This window comes from Silurus aristotelis, assembly GCF_946808225.1.
Source record: "Silurus aristotelis genome assembly, chromosome: 19".
Classification (NCBI taxonomy): Eukaryota; Metazoa; Chordata; class Actinopteri; order Siluriformes; family Siluridae; genus Silurus; species Silurus aristotelis.
Window position 1 is genome coordinate 5,470,638 of NC_139592.1, and position 17,236 is coordinate 5,487,873.

Below are 17,236 nucleotides of genomic sequence, written 5' to 3' on the forward strand. Positions count from 1 at the left end.
AACACACAAGCAGATGGGTGGGATCGACTGAAAGCAGCAGTGACCACTCCCAAATTCAATTATAACATTGAGATAGCGTCAGTGATTCATTCCGGGTCAGACATGACAGGTCAGCGTGTTCGACACACAGCCAAGCTGCTCGAGACTAAATGAGCCTGGAAAACCTTCCAAGAGCTTCTCCACACCAAAATGGCCGCAGATCAGATTGCTAACACGGCGATTATGTTACATGGTAATGGCTTTACGATTACATGTTTATTAGTGCACCGTGAAGCGCTTGAGGGGAACTGCAGCAGAAGTAGCTTTCCACAGTCTACGAGGGCATTCGATACAGTAATAATCGCTCTATTGTTATAGGAATTTACACTTCATTGTAGTTCCTTCCACACGAGAGAAAGCGAAGCAAAGCATGCATAATCCCTGTAAATAAAGCCGACAGGTGCCTCCACTGCGACTTCCCTGCGGGAGGAAACCCACCAACTGGGTGTGAGGCAAAATAAACGATCGCAGCCAGCAGAAATCAGAAAAGAAAAGAAGAGTTTACTAGAACAAGCGCAAGCCCCATGTATGTCAAGTTAGCCTGGAAGGAAGCACGCTTTCTTTCCCCAGTGTAAATATTGTGAGTGTCCTGTACAACGCTGTTTTCATGCTGAAACGATGCACGCTCTAATTAGTCAGTGGCTGTTGAGGATGAGGATTGTTCTAGAAGCAGCAGGAGGCTCTCATGATGAGTGTGTGTGACTAAGCACAGCCAGTCATCGCTTGCCATCTTCATTCTTGACATTTAAATAGCAGGTGGCATCAACACTCGTGTTTTCTTTGGTGTTCAACTTCATAATACATAATATGCATCATTTATGGAACGCTGCAGCTTTCCATGGGGTTCATCACTGAGCTCTGGGTATTAAGTGTGTCAAATGTTCCATGTTTTTCACTTGTCCAAGTGAGTTTTTCTTCTGGTTTTCTGGTTTCCTTCAACCTCTCAACAACTTAGAGACTCTAAATCAGTCCTAGATGATCGAGTGTGTGAGATATCTTGCAGTTGACCAAAATACCACCCAGGGTGCACCTACCTTCTCTACAGTGTTTCTGGGATCTCCTCAGGGTACACCATGAACCTAAAAATGAACAGATTAGGGTTTAAAAATGCTTACAACATTTGGTCTTTCTACTACGTAAGGCATTGGACTTTGGCTCTGAAGTCATAAAGTTGTGAGTTTAAATCCCACCATCTGCAGCTCCTGGACACCTGAGCAAAGCCTAAACCCATAGCTACTATTGTATGAAAGAAAAGTCGCACTGGATAAAGGTATCTGCCAAACGCTAATGCAAATGTAAATGTAAATGAGAAACAAAAACAGAAACAAATAGATGAATTAGAATTAATCTGTTTTTAATAACCCAGTTCTTGTTTCAGATAACAAAGTTACTTGAAACTACTAGTCTGAATTAAACCATAGAATCTCAGATCTTTTATGTAAATAAATGTGATGTTTATTTCAGAGAGTGAGTGTTTCAAAACACTCACTCTCGCTTACATGAAAGTTGAAACCCCCTGCCTGCACGAATTCCGTCTTCAGTGGTCCATAGGATTGGGTCTAACCAATGTGTATGTCTGTCTCAAAGATCAGCAATTTGAGCACTTTATCAAGCATTAAAAAAAAGTAAAAGTGAACACATTAATGAATAATGTACCTCATATTTTTATATAAATTTGTGTCAGTTTTGAACATATTATCTGTTCAATATAAATAATTTATTTATACTAAGTAACATCCTAAATTATTTATCATTTGGTAACTACAAAAATCAGTTGTTCAAAGGAACCTTTGTTTTTTGGCCTACCTCTGTTTACTGTATGTTATTTAGATGAACAAAAGCACGATTTGAACACATTTCCCGACTAATACTGAGAGAACAAAAAAAAGATAAAACTGTTTGTACAGAAACTGTTTTATAATTCAGTGCAAAACCTTCACCAACCTCTGCCCTCAACACATTTCAGTTTTTTTTTTTTAGCTCAATAGAGGTAAAAAAAATGGTGAAATTGGTGACTAGAGAATAAAACTGATAAAATATTCAACAAAAACAAGGAGAAGAAAAGAAATAATTGGCATCAATGTATCTGATATGATATTCCTGTGAGGAGCAGTGAAGTCAGTTCCAGAAACTCTCTGAAAAGTGTTTCGTAATGTAATTTACAACCAGAAAAATCTATCCAAATGGGCTCCATCAGGCCCACATTGTCCATTTCTCTCCATTTCGAGCTTTGAACTTTTGTCTTTCTTTGCCACAAAAACCCGACTCTCGAACATCTCCTTTTTCTACGGCCTTTCGTCCTTCCTCGGATTATTTTCTCTCAGATCATTTCTCCAGCCCCCCTGATGAGCTTTCATTCTTTACTTAATGCACACCCTCGTTCCCAGCTTTCCTTTTTGAAACGCCGCCAGCCTCTTTTGCCTCGAGTCGTTCGCTTGCTTAACTGCACTGTCACCTCGTTATACATATTAGTGTTGTCTCTCTCATCTATGTTTCGCTTGTCCTCTTTTTTCCGCTTTCACTCCAGCTGGCTCGCTCATCTTTCAGCACACTTATGTTGCTAACACTTTATATATATATATATATATATATATATATATATATACACATATATATCCCTCTTCTCCATCTATTCGTCAAAGCTCTTTCATCTTCTGCTGCTACTACATACAGTAAGAGAGAGTCTGTCTCTCATGGTTTATCTCTTGTGGTTTCTCTGACATGTGTTGAAGTAAAACTGATTTCTTTTCTCCCCATGGCTGGCAGCACTGCAGAAAAACAGGTATTATTTTTGCCGTAAACCAGAACTGACTCGGTTCAGCCTGGTTTACTTTGCACACTTGGAAATGCTGTGCATGACAAGTACAAGCTCAAATAAGTGTGGTAATGAAGCACATGCACGAACACACAGAAAGACATAACACCTCTGCGGAAATCGTTCTGCAAGTTGTCCTGAATCGTGACACGGCTGCTTTAAGAAATCTGCAGGAGTTCGGGAATATTTCAGCATTACATAACCTTGTTTTGTATCAGTGCACAACTGTTATGCAAATAACCAATGCACAAAATAAGAAGGTTTTGGGTATATAAGGGTAATTTGTATTATTATTGTTATTATTATAATTTTTTTGTTTTTCATGACTCATGAGCCGACATTTGAATGAATGCCCAATAGATTCAGAAATGATTGGAGTGTGTAAATTGTTCTCTCACACACCATCAGGAGCGTCCTGATTTCCCAAGACCCCGTGCTGCGATGTTCAGGAATGAGAAAGTCCCACTGAAACTCTTCTCCTTTCTCCATCCTGGCACGCCCGTACATCCCCGGGCCCTGCAGAGAGATCCTCAGCAGCTCCGGCTGGTGGGTCGCAGTGGAAAAATTGGAAAAGCGCAGTAGGTGAGATTAAATTAGCTGTGTGTATAGGGATTACAGCCAGCTAGCACACTGATCTCCTCCCACGCTCCCCTAATCCAGCCATAATGAATATATCGCTCAGGGCAATGCACACGTATATACACACAAACACACTCACATCTTTTAAAATGTGTGTAAGTCACCTGCTAGTCCTGTAACAAACCACACACTCACACCTTCTTGCCATTTGTACAGCTGTTGTAATCATATTTCAGCGAGCATATCCAAATCTCATATATAGAAACCACAGAAACATCTTTCACACACTAGATTGAATTACAATCAATCAATCAATCAATCAATCAATTTTCCTTCTTCTTTCGGCTGCTCCCGTTAGGGGTCACCACAACGGATATATTAAATTAATGTCTTCCCTCACCACATCCATAAACCTCCTCCTTGGCTTTCCTTTTTTCCTCCTGCCTGGCGGCTCCATCCTCAGCATTCTCCTACCCATATATATTCCATGTCCCTCTTCTGCACTCGACCAAACCATCTCAATTGCACCCATCTCACCTTGTCTTAAAAACGTCCTAATCCCTCTAATAAACTTTTGTCCATTTTTATAATTCCTGATGAAAATCTCAGCATCTTCCACTCTGCTGCCTCCAGCTCCGCCTTCTGTCTTTTTGTCAACGATACATTCTCTAAACCATACAACATTGCAGGTCTCACCCCAGTCCTATATAAACTTTCCCTTTCAGTCTTGAATACCCTTCTAGCCAATCAATTAATTAATTAATCGATCCATTCTTACGCTGAAATATGGCAAAATCTAAAGTGTCATGTACAGTTACGCTACGTTTACGTCTATCTATTTTCTTATTGTTGACAGATTCTGTCTAACTTCACTCCTACACTTCCACTCATCCACCCACTTGTACACATTTTTATCCCAAGCCAAGATATTCCTCCAGCACAAGAAAGTATTACACACACATGATTCACTATTCCAGTTTGTCAGTGGGCATTGTACTAGCTCCTATGCATAAACAAAAAAGGTTATAGTTATAATACAAAAGAAATTTTTTTTTAATGTAGATATATCAGTATTTGTAATTCTATACAATATAGAAGTATTTACAGTATTTATATTGAATCACATTTTTTCTGAAAATGTTGTATTCTAATGTGAGATAGCTACCATTAATGCTAGGTATCCTTCATGAACCACACTTTTGTGGGTTCTGTTAACCTAAAAAGTTTTCTACTGGTGCAAGAAAGTGTCATTTTTATAAATAAACCATACACTCAAGAGAACCGGCTGCAAATGGCCATAATTCCAAAAAAAACCCCCAAAATAATAGGAATCTAATGTGAGCTACTTGTTTAAAGTGTTAGCTTAGTGGTTAAGGCTCTGGGTTCTTTGTTTAAAAGGTTGAGGGTTAAAGCACAGGTATTGCCAAGCTGCCAATCTTGGGTCCCTTAAACAAGGCCCTTAACCCTCTGTGATGCTGCATCATGGCTGATCCTGCGCTCTGACCCCAGTTTCCTAACATCTCTTGGATATGCAAAGTAAAAATTTCACTGTGACAAGTAAAAAAAAAAAAAAAAGCACTCTTTAGAACAGTTTTCCATTGATGAGCTCTGAAACCAGTTATTGTTCATACTACAATGACTACATCACTAATACACTTTTTAATGAATTATTGATAATGTTATTCAGTCCGGTTACTCTGCATGATGTGATGGTTTGTCTATCGTTAAAAAAATGGCTCAAAAACAAGTTCAAGTGAAATGCAAAAATTGAAGCAAAGGGAAGATTAATGTATAGCTGGATTTTGGTTCTTCATTAAGGATCACTTATTAATTTGCTAAAAAAAAAAAAAAAAAAAAAAGCATTTCATTGAACTCATTCATCCTGCCACTTTCAGTGGTGAGAAGTATTTGAGTGAATGTATTTCGTTACTGTAACTGTTACAGTATCAAAAATACAAGCACATTTTACTCTCTTCTCGACGACGTTCATGATTCAGTTGCTCTCTGTTGAAGATGTCACTCCTCGACTCGCATCTGCTGAATAGGAGCAACTTTTTAGTTCTGCTGGCCTCATTTTCACTCCAATAAAGAGCTCAAAAGAATTCCAAAAGCTTTGAGAATTTATTTCAGCTTTTGTTGAAGTTAAATAAAAAATATTGCTCAAAGTTGCATCAAATCACAGTCAGCTCTTAAATCTTTGGTTTTACTTCATCTATATATTTGCTTTCATTTTATTTGTCCATGAAATACTTATAGTTCTTCTACTTCATGACACGAGACTGTCATTTTGTTTGCTAATTGAAGGTTTTTTGAGAGATTCCTTTACTACACTTTCTTTTGTCCGACTTGTTTGGTCTTTGTTTCTTTCTGACATGTTTCATTCAGCATGAGTTGTATTTTCGCTAATAAAACCACACAAATCAACTATTATTGGCTTTTCACTTATATGTGTCGGTGTTGAGGACTTTTTAATAGTTAAATAGTCAAGTACTGTTCAAAGCAGATACTCCAACACTTTTACTCAAGTCATATTGGAATCGGTGACTTGTAATGGAGTAAGTTTTGCAGTAAGGTATCTATATTATTCAGGTACTCGTTACAAGTCTGGCCACTGGTGACTTGTGAAAACATGAAGCAGACTAGAACCATTTTGTTTTCAGAAAACACAAATCAAATACACCACAAGTGCATATGAATTACAAACAAAGCCACTAACGGTTTATATGTGGGCCCTTCTTGTTACAGAGTTTAAATCAATTTTTTATGCACACAAAAAAAATCATTGAATCATTGTTCCAAAACCATAAGCAATACTAAAATAGAGCAACTTTTTAAAACAAACAGCCTCTAGCACAAAAAAAAAAAAACGATACCATTCTTGATTTTTACAACAGACTATATTAATGAGTCAACATATTGATTTTCTATATTTCTCCATTCACTGATGAGTCGGCCAAGCGTTAGGAACTGTTTACAAACAGATACCTTTGTTAAACATTTTCTCTACGGTCTATAGCAGCGTTTTGCTTACAGCTTGAATACAAATCACACCGAACAAACATAACAGGGAAAAGTGTGCAGTTACAGGAAGATAATTATTTCTGAGATGGTGGGATGCAACCTGATGCATTTTATACTGAATATATGCATATTATACAGGAAATACATTTATGACATTTATTAGACGCCCTTTTCCAGAGCGACTTACATTCATCTCATTTATACAGCTAAGCAGCTGAGGGCTAAGGGCCTTGCTCAGGGGCCCAACAGTGACCGCTTGGCAGAAAAGCAGCTGTGCTTTGAACTTACGACCTTCCGTTTAAAAGCCCAACATTTTAACCACTTCCCCAATACTATATTTAGTTCAGGTTAGTTTTCATTCAAATTTTAACAGCTATAAAACCAGAAAGTCGTTCCCTCGCTTTTTCTTGAATTTAACAACAGTTTCTCTTTTCACTTTTTCTCTCACAGAGAAACCATAAAACTTTGCTATGCGTTATGCAGACTTTAACATGTAGAAAAACTGTTCCTGTTATAAAAAACAAACACTAGAGACTTCTTTCATTAATGCTAAAAAACCGTTTCCTTACAGATAACTTAACTAGCTCGGTTAAAAACAAAACGGGTAAACAAAATGCTATTAGCGTAGCATAATGCTTTCAGTGAAGGTAAATCAACACCTCTTCCTGAGGAGATTAGAAAATCTAATAGCGCTGTGGTAAAAATCCCATTTCATATGTTTGCATCATATCAAAACCCATAGTCCCTCCCTACTTGACATGAACTGTTCTGTTTATAGCCGGGGAAATTTTGATCTATTTCCGAAAATAATAACGACACACTGCTTCTCAAAAGACCAGTCATTACACAACAATACTCCAGTTTATTAGTGAGGACACAGGGATTTAGACACAGTTGATTTCAGCCTTCAGTCAATGATGTTCCATTCAGAAGACAGGAGCGATAGAGAGAGAGAGAAATAGAGAGATGCAGATGACAAGGATGACTCACTGCACCCTCAATGCACAAAGAGATCATTTCATTTGAGTCAGTGGAGAAAGGAAATTGGGTTCATGGAAATAAAATGGCACCGATAGAAATAAGATAAGAGACGGCGATTGGCTCGACTTCGCTGTTGATCTTTAAACCTTGCAGTATCTTTCATTTGTTGTTTCTGGCAGCTGGTTGGCCGCACGTTTCCTTCATTCAGATATTTATTTTTGTTTTGTACTTTTGTCAGCGTTCTGAAAACTCAGCAGTTTCTAGATCACAGAAATAAAAATGAGACAAAAAAAAAGAAAAAAAAAAAAAAGCGAGAACTCAGCGAAGAAATGTGTTGATCAGGCTGCCAGAAAAGGGTCTTAGACCTGAGTTATTACAAGGTTTGGAAAACAAAAACTGACTCATTTTGATTCGTAGCCAAATTGCCCTTATTTTTGCTCTCAGTAAATTTGGAGGTTGTGACAGATTCCAAACTGAGCATGAATTTAATTAATAACATTAGCATATTTGGCCGGGGCGTTTAAAACTTTTAGCATTATGGCTATTCTGTGATGGATTGGTTTCATTTCCATGACCTTTGTCGGTGCAGTTCATTCTCAAATAAGCCATTAGTTTGATTAGGATCCAATGCCAGATGACTAAGTAAACAAATCTGGGGGAAAAAAGGCATTAAGAAGAAGAAAAAAGCGCTGAAAGCTTCACTGATGCTGATGCTCACTATTTATACTAATGCATGTGTATTAACACTGACATTTAGGACATGGTTACACGTTCTCTTTTCCTTGTTTTGAACTTTTTCCTCTTCGGTAAAGGTTTTTAAGCCCGCATTCGCTTCCAGGATTCTCGGCTGCACCGGTCGAACATGCGGTTTACAACTTTCAGCCGTCACTGCGATTTGTCTCGGACATCCTGGAATTTTTCTCCAGCACAATCCCTTCTCCTCGTCCTCAATCCCCGCAGGTCCATCTGTCCCACCACTGTCACCTTCCTCACGTCTTCACAGTGCAATTCACACCAGTGTTTTAGAAATGTCTTAGGCTAACACGTCTCAATCCGAGCTGCAGCAGCAGCAAGGCCTTCTCACTGTACATGCATCATTGAAGCAGGACGCAGGATGGGATTTTTCTCGCTGGGAAAGAGATGCGTGTACTCATTCGTGCATGGTAATGCTGGCCCTCTGGCAATAACAGGTGGCTGCTCTGGAGGCTTTCTTGCCACGCCATGTCTCGCCCGAGTTCCTCTGGAACGGACAGATCGAGAGCAAGACGCTCTGATGCCGTTTTGCACGCGATCGTGATTTAGCACGGGATTGTTACACTTGTTCTGGAAGGGCGACACTAAATCTGGTCAGCTTTCTTTTTCTACCCCCACTGCACGGCTGCTATCCGTTGAAACCGTTCACCCCGTCTACACGTCAGATGATAGATCTAAGTGCGCATATATTAGCAGTCTGAAGAGCGGCCTTGCTTGTCAAACATGACCCCACCCTGCCTTGTTCCCTGTCGGTTTGGCCCACGGCTCAATTAAAGCCCAGTGCGCACAAGAGAGATCATATTTAGCCTCAGAAAATAACAACGCTTTCATCCTGCAGGTGGAAATTCCTTTCAAAATAAACCGAAAAGCAGCAGACTTGAGAAAGCCGAACATATCCTTAGCCATAAGCTTTATCGATTATAAGATGTACATGTATCAATGTCACACTTTTATAGGGAGCAACAGGAATGTCCTTGCTCATGTATTCGAAATCTAACAAGCTGTGGGTATCATATAAAGTCACAATAGGCTGAATCCATATCCCACATTTTTTCCCAGATTATTAGCAACCTGAGCACTCGATATAAGACCCACCCTGGATCTCGCACACGCTGGAGCTCTGCCAGGTGAGTGACATGCATTCGAGCAGTGCTGGAAATGTGCAAAATAAAATGCAGGCCCACAATAGTACATCTTAATCTCTTGCACACTATATAGCTTATTAATATAAGCTATCTATTAATATAGTATTTATATTTATATCTGAATATATTCTTGCAAACACTGTAAATATATATAAAAAATGCATTTAGGTTTAGGTGCAACACACCCTGGACCTGCACCGTGGCTGCGGCAGACCGGAGCTCCAGCGACTTAGAACTAAACATCCAGGATGCCACAAGAGCACTGAGCAGTCATTATCGATGGTTAAGACAATTAGCAAGAGAGAAGGGGGTGGGAAAGAAGGAGGAGGGCTGGTGAATGGACAGACAGACAGACTGAAAAAGAAGTAGCCCATAATATTCAATCGAAAGAAAACTAAAAATGGGATGAATTCGAATGAGAAGGAAGAAAATATGAAATTGAAAATATAAGTGAGAGAGAAGATGAAATTAATGTTGAAAGCTCAGTTGTTGGATAATGATTTTGCTATCGCCTTGATGGTCAGTGTTGTTTCTAATCAATAAAATCCTAAATTTGTGTTACCAGTGTGTAAGTATTGGAGTTGTAGCTTTGTGCATATACAGAATGATGAACCCTGTTGCATGAGATCCATGTTCATGAACAACACCATGTTATTATCCAAATCAGAAAAAAAATACATATATATCTCCAAAGTTCCCAGATCTTTCTGTGAAAACAGATCAGCTACTTTTGATACAATGAGAAGACTTAATTATTTACATATGCAAATTCTTCATTAGGCATTTGCCTTGGAAATCTAAAATCCCAACCTAATTTTATTTCAAGTAGAGTTGGTGCAGCTGTTATATAAATATATAAATATATATATATATATTAAAAAAAATTCTAGCACTCCCTAAAAAAACACTCCTCTTACCTTGACACAGGTTCTTTCCTCTTTTCTGTTTTTGATATTTTCCCTCTCTTCCTCGAGGTGAAGTCTTGTGCTTCTTCCTCTATAGCAAATTGATGGTGGCCTCTGTGTGCTGATGCTGCAGTGCTAGAAAAAAATCCTCACATACACACACACACACACACCCTCACCGACTCGCTCGTTCTCTCCCTCCCTGCGTCTGATTCGCTGCTGGCTGGAGGTGACATCACCCTTTCTCTCCAGTTCCCTGCCTCTCCCTACCACCCTCGTCTCCTCCCTCCTTCTTCCCTTCCTTCCCTCTCTTCTCTCCTCTGCTTTTGGACCATTCCTTTATTGTCTCCACTCTATCTTCATTGCCCTGCTCAATCCTGGCTTGATCAGGTTGGAAAAGGGGGAAATCCAATCAAGCGGAGAGATGATGGAGAGACGGTTTTGCAGCAGCAAGCAGTCGTCTCGGCATAAAGACACGAGATATGGGCTTTGCTAATTAGTGCATAATTATGCTGCATCTGCAGGGCTGCACTGGGAAGGTTTCATGTTTTTATCACTTGCTCTCATTGGCCGGAAGAGAGGATGATGAATTAGGCCTGGTGGAATAAAGTGGAGGGAGGGGAAGAAAAAAAAGAAGGAAGAGATGAAGACGAGGGGTGAATTAACTAGGTTATTTGGGAAGAACCCCCCAAAATGCCACAACATTTTGGTCAGCTGAAGTCTAGCGAAGCAAGAAGAACCCATTTGGTGGTCTATAAAACCATCTTTTGGACAAGGCATGCAAGCGTTCGCGACAACAGAGCACTTGCAGTGCATGTCTGCCATAAAGGTCACACCACACGCCTCTTATTCGACATTTATGGAGATGATCTCTATGGAGATGCGTCATCTCAAGATTATCTCTCATGAGCTCTGTTCAGTCCCAAAGTCCGACCTCTGGACGGCCACCTTAGGGGGTCGCGTCAGACCAGACCACCTGCTGCTGCTGCAAACGCAAACAGACCCACAAGCTAATCACAGACTATACCCAGCGTTCCGCTTGCCTGGTTTCAGCTCAGGTAAGGGGTTTGTGCTGCTCAATTCACATGCTGCACCTCGAGCCCTGTGAAGTGAGGTGGAACAACAAAAAGCCAATGCAAATTGACGCTGATTTGAATAAACCATTTGCAAAGGTAACCATAGGTAACCCCAGATGATCAAAACCAAATGATTCCATGGTGAAGATAAAAAGAAAATAGCTTTTATTTTATATGACTTTGGCTTTGGAAATGGGACAAACAGATGAAGTAGATCAACAGGACAGAAAACTAACAGAAAAAAACAAGTCGTGTCCTATTTATAGTCAAATAGAACAGCTGTATTGAATTTGTTTTGTTTTCAGCAAAGTAGCCATGTTTTTGACTTATTTATTCACGAGAAACACAATAGATCACATTGTTGGGCAGAAAGAGCAATCAGATCTAAAGTAGCAGGAGCGTATCAGACAGTTCAATACGTGACTCTCCATTAGATATTTCTGTGCATCAAACAATACATTCAACAGGCTGCGTAATAAAGTGAAAGCTATTCATCACAAAACGGCACTTATATTACGTGAAGCATAAAAAACCATCTAAAATTTGTCAAGACAACAATCGTTTGTCTAAAAATTAAGTGTTTTTCTTTATTCGGAATCGGATAAGACTACAGAGGGGTTTTGACGAAATCTATAATCGCAAACTGTTACCATAAAGTTGAAGGCATACAATTGTATATGACGTCTTTGGATGCAGTAGAGTTACATTTTGCCTGGATAGGAAATACGAGACCCAAACCTGTTCCAGCATGTCACTGCCCCTGTGCACTGTGCCAGCTCCATGAAGATATGGTTCACATGGTTTGGAATTAAAGATCTCCTGCTATAGAGCTCTGAACTCAACCCTGCTGAAAACCATTGGGTGAAACGCTGACTGCACCTCGGGTCTCCTCATCTCACCTACTTCAGTGACCTGACTTTATTAACGTTTTTCTGGCTGAAGGAGCACAAATCTCCATAACCACACTCCAAAATCTAGTGGAACGTCTTTCCAGGAAAAATTTTCAAAAGTTCAAAAAGCACAGTACTAATTTCATGATAAGCATCGAGTTCTTTCAGCTCTTCAGTCAGTTGTGTTGCTGCCATCAATTTCAAAATGACCTTCATTTTGTAACCCAGTTTAAACCTTTAAGATGTTTTCTATGTTCTACTGTGAATAAAAAATTGGTTTGCAAATCTTCTTCTCTTGCATTTGGCTTTATACACATTTTACAGAACGACTACGTCTGCTCTCTTTTACAGAGCTTTACATAAATCAGGGACATACGCTGAAGCCAGTATCAAGATCAGTGATAGAATGAGGCCTGAGGCTTTGCTGTCATTATCCATCAATTACACATACAGTATAACTTTGTCTCACTGACCAAATGACCTTGTTTCTACTTCAAGTAATTTCATTACAAACAATTAGCATGCTAAGAATGGCAACAAACAAGCTAACCATGCACCAGACCCACCAGCAACTTCCTGTCTTCTGAGACATTCTCACAGAAATATAAAGACAGTAACTGAACTCAGGATTTGGGTTTATTTGGGGTTTTACACACAACACACACACACACACACACACACACACACACACACACACACACACACACACACACACACACACACACAAATAACTAAAAAACAATCCGATTTTGTTTTGTCTGTAGTCAAGCGGAGTCTTCACTCTCCAAAGTAGGACAGAGTGTGATGTTAGCGTGGGTCTCATGAGGCCGCACATTATCGCGCCAGCACAGGAACAAGCCCTGCGCAGTGAAAAATCAGGAGAGACATAAAGAAAGAGGGACAGAAGAACGAACAAAGAACAAAGAAAAGAACAGCAGGAATGATTTATAGTGCCCTTGCTAGACTCCGAATCCATCGGCATGCCAAGCTAATTTATTATATTTGATGTCATTAGACTCTCAGTGATGATGTGTGTGTGTGTGTGTGTGTGTGTGTGTGTGTGTGTGTGTGTGTGTGTGTGTGTGTGTGTGTGTGTGTGTGTGTGAAAGATGATCTCGGAGGCCATAAAACTGCTGATGGACGTCCGTGTGCTGAGTGAAGACAGCGGACAGAGATCTCAGTCGTTTACAGTGGGATAATTGACTTAAAAAAGATTTTGGAGATGAAAAAATGAAATTGGATTGAATGTAATTCTGTGCCACAAAACATCACAATGCAGCTCGATCACATACTCATACTAATCATCTGTATCATAGGACACTTGTGATATTTATGTCTTACAGTTTTTCTCAGTAAAATTCTGGAAACTACTTGTTCAGCCTCCACATCATCATTTGCTTTGAACAAATTGCTAATGTTTTGGTACCTTCATTTAATTGATTGTGTACAATTGTCTGCTGTTTCCTACATTATCAATCGCTCGTCATTGGTTCTCATGTTAATCGAAATAACCGGTGAGTGAATAACACTGATTATCTCCTCATCATGGCACCTGTTAGTGGGTGGGATTTATTAGGCAGCAATTGAACATTTCATCCTAAAAGTTGATGATAGAAGCAGGAAAAAAGGGCGAACGTAAGGATTTGAGCGAGTTTGATCAATTGTGGCAGCTAGACGTCTGGGTCAGAGCGTCTCCGTAACAGAGCAGCTCTTGTGTGCTGTTCCTGGTCTGCAGTGGTCAGTATCTATCAAAAGTGCTCCGAGTTCCTGTAGCTCAAATTGCTAAAGTTGTTAATGCTGTTATTGCTCTACAGGTCAGGACTGTTTTGGCAGTAAAAGGGGGAACAAACACAATATTAGTCAGGTGGGAATAATGTTATGCCGGATCAGTGTATTATACTGATTCCGATGCGTGCGTTTCCAATCACTGTAATCCAAACAGTAGTTTATATCAGGAGGCCGTGCGCCCTCACACTGACAGCATGACCAAACATTTCGACGATCTTGTTTTTAAACAATAACAGAAGAACGCGTCTTTCCGAAGCAAATGACACGTTCACTGACGCAAATATTTACTTTCGAGATGAATTCAGGAATTTAGGATGATTCGAAAAAATGCTCCAAAGCAACTGAGGAAAAACTGATGCACTTCTCTGCATTGTGTTATCTCGTACTTTGACTCCATTAGTACTCACAGTGATGAACGTGAACAGTTGAAAGATCTGCTCTGAAGTAATCGAATGATGTTTATAGTAATAAAATAAAAAAGCCCTTCTCAGAAACAGTGTTTGTGAATATGTGTCTCTTCGAAATAAATGAAAATGCATCGGCATAATCAATTAAGTGCTGCGTCCACCTTTCCCTTCGGACCTGCTGTTGGTTGGTGGATTCATTTGGGCAACCAGAGACAGCGTTCGGAAAAAATAAGTGTGCACTCGCTCACTTTGAACTGCAGTCTTCATTGATGCACAGGATGTGGTTTAAGAAAAGTTTGCTTCCAATCGCAGTCTCTTCTCCAACATAGTTTTGTGTATAGTGTGGAAAAGCCTGTTTGGCTTTTAGTTTGTGGTCAGCCAATTGAACTAATGTATAAAAACCCACTTATTAAAATCTGTCCTCACAGTATAAACAGCACCCGGGAAAAAAAGAGAACTCCATGTAAGAGTCAACTGTCAAAGCACAATATAAACATCTCGATGAAAGCAATTAAAAACGATGAAGCCCATTAGTCTAATGAGCTCCTTTCGCAGTAACGGTGCACAAGCCTCATAATTCCCCTCATCCGGAAAATGCTTCTGATTTATACTCAGTGCAGCATAAACACACCGAGCTTTATACCGAGCTTTATGGCCCCCTTATCTCAGACGTCTCCCTTCGTTAACGAGCAAAAGCCTTTACTTTGTGCACCATCTCTCCCTCTTTAACTCCACTTCACACCATCTTTGCATTATTTATAATAAACTAGTCGATAATTATCGAGCAGGCCGTGCAGAAATCACACAAATCTGCATTATCTAGGCGAGGAAGGAAAGGCAACAGTTTTCAAATAAACTGGAACATATTTGAAATGCAAATCCTTGGTTATCTTTTGAAGCTAAAAAGCGGTAAGGTGAAAAAACAGGACCCCTGCTGGTGAAAAGGGTTCAGTGCAGTCTGTGATGCGTCAATATTTGCAGATTGGAGATTTATACATGATTTCTTTTTTTTTATGATTTCTCCTGCCTCAAAATAGATTTTAAATCGTACAAGTTAAATTAAAAGCAACTACGCAATGCAAAATCCTCACCAAGCCCCTGCAGGGAGGGTGCAGCATGCGTGAGACATCTAAAATGCAGAGATTTTTGTGATTTTATTCCCCGCACTATTTCCTAGTGACGTTTAATAAACTTGAGAATTTCAATATAAAAAAAAGACAGTAGCAGAGAACGCGAATGTTGGACTCAAAATGCAATGCAGCTTTAAAAAAAACAGCATTTAGAACCGCAAAAATTGAAGACAATGCAGTTTGTGAGAGGACCATGGAGGCGATGGAGGCCTATGATCCCCCTCTCTGTACTGGAACACAAAGATGTGTTAATGCAGAAGTTTAAGCCAGGCTCAGACTTCTACAAGATAAATGTTGCTATCATGATGGTGGCGATGGTATTAGTATGAAAGGTGAAGCTTTGGAAGCTAATCTTTGAGCAGAAAAGGGAGGTGACCATGCTGGACAAAGGAAATTAATAAAGAATTGCAATTCTTTCCAAGCAGAAGTGAAGTAAAGCCTCAATCACACGAGCTTTACTATCAGCAAGCATTCAAACAGCAAAGCGGTGGACAGTAACGTAGTAAATTATATTTTTTTTTACTGTACTTAAGTACAGACAGGAGACTTTAAAATGTAGTGAATTTAAAGTAAAAGTCGAATATCTTTTTCCATCAACGACATTTTGCAAAACCAGTTGGTTTTTTTTATTTATGAGGATAAAAACTTAACCTGTCAAACACACAGCAAGTCACCAATCAGGGTCGAAAAAAAACCTTGTTTTGATTGGCGCTTGGTGGCATCTATTCATCACCAACATACAATTCAGCGTCAATGCTACAGCAAACAGAACATTTTGAGAGAAACAATTGAGGAAACTGCTGACTTAAACTTGCCACAGCACATGTGGTCCTATTTGTAGCTCTTAATTTTTTATGATGATTTGGTCTCTGTCATTTTAATAGATCAGTGTTTGACTCATTAATATTTAATTAATATTGAACGGTGCTGTAATAGTAACTTATTACACAAACAGTTGTTTAAGCAAAAGTCTTGACAAAACTTATAGGAACATTATAGCCATAATAAATCATAGTACTTTGGATACTTAAGCACATTTGAAGGCAAATATTTGTACTTTTACCAAAGCAATATTTTAGTGCATCTCGATTTTAATAATATATATAACTAAAAGAAGGAAAAACGGAAACTCAGAACTCAAACAAATTATAAATATAGATATTGAATACATTCAGCGTGGATTTTTCCTTTAAAATGGGAAGCGTGCACGCCACTGTTAAAAGTGTGCATGCATTATAGATTGCCTTTTAGGGGGAAAGGAGGCGGGGCTGATGAGATTGTTTTAATGGGGGAGGAGCCAATTTTAAATGCAAGAGAAAATGGAAACAGAAGCCAGAAAGTCTGAAAGCTTGTAAACCCTACATAAACAGATTCAACAGCATGGACACTTTTTTTTACTCATGTATGCATGAACTACATTTAATGACCATGTTTAAAACCACTTACCAGAAACAGCACCTTTAATATGGTGGAAAAATTATTTCTTGCATAGAAAGCAAGGCTGCTGATTTGAATTAAACTTGGAGGGTGGTTAGTTTACAGAGAGAAGGTGAACACACTGGTCAGGCACAAAGGGGATAAGACCATTTGCACTCCGGAAAATCTAAAATGCCTAATGATATTACATTGGGAAATATTTACACCAAGCTTCAAGATTTCACCTTCATTTTAATGAGGAGACAGCAGCAGGCTTAGTGGAGCCATGGT

At 39.3% G+C, this 17,236-nt stretch overlaps 1 protein-coding gene across 6 annotated transcripts in view; it reads right to left on the bottom strand.

Moving 5' to 3' along the window:
• The window catches only part of l1cama (L1 cell adhesion molecule, paralog a), a 62,436-nt gene extending 51,716 nt beyond the window's left edge, over positions 1 to 10,720 (bottom strand). For 4 of the 6 annotated variants that reach the window (XM_083521101.1, XM_083521100.1, XM_083521099.1 and 1 more), the window contains exon 1: positions 10,251 to 10,448. The gene's annotated coding sequence lies outside the window, so the exon portion shown is untranslated. Of the gene's footprint in view, positions 1 to 1,073; positions 1,119 to 10,250 lie in introns of all 6 variants that reach the window. The other 2 variants (XM_083521102.1, XM_083521098.1) reach the window with 1 other exon arrangement.
• Positions 10,721 to 17,236: the final 6,516 nt, after the last annotated feature.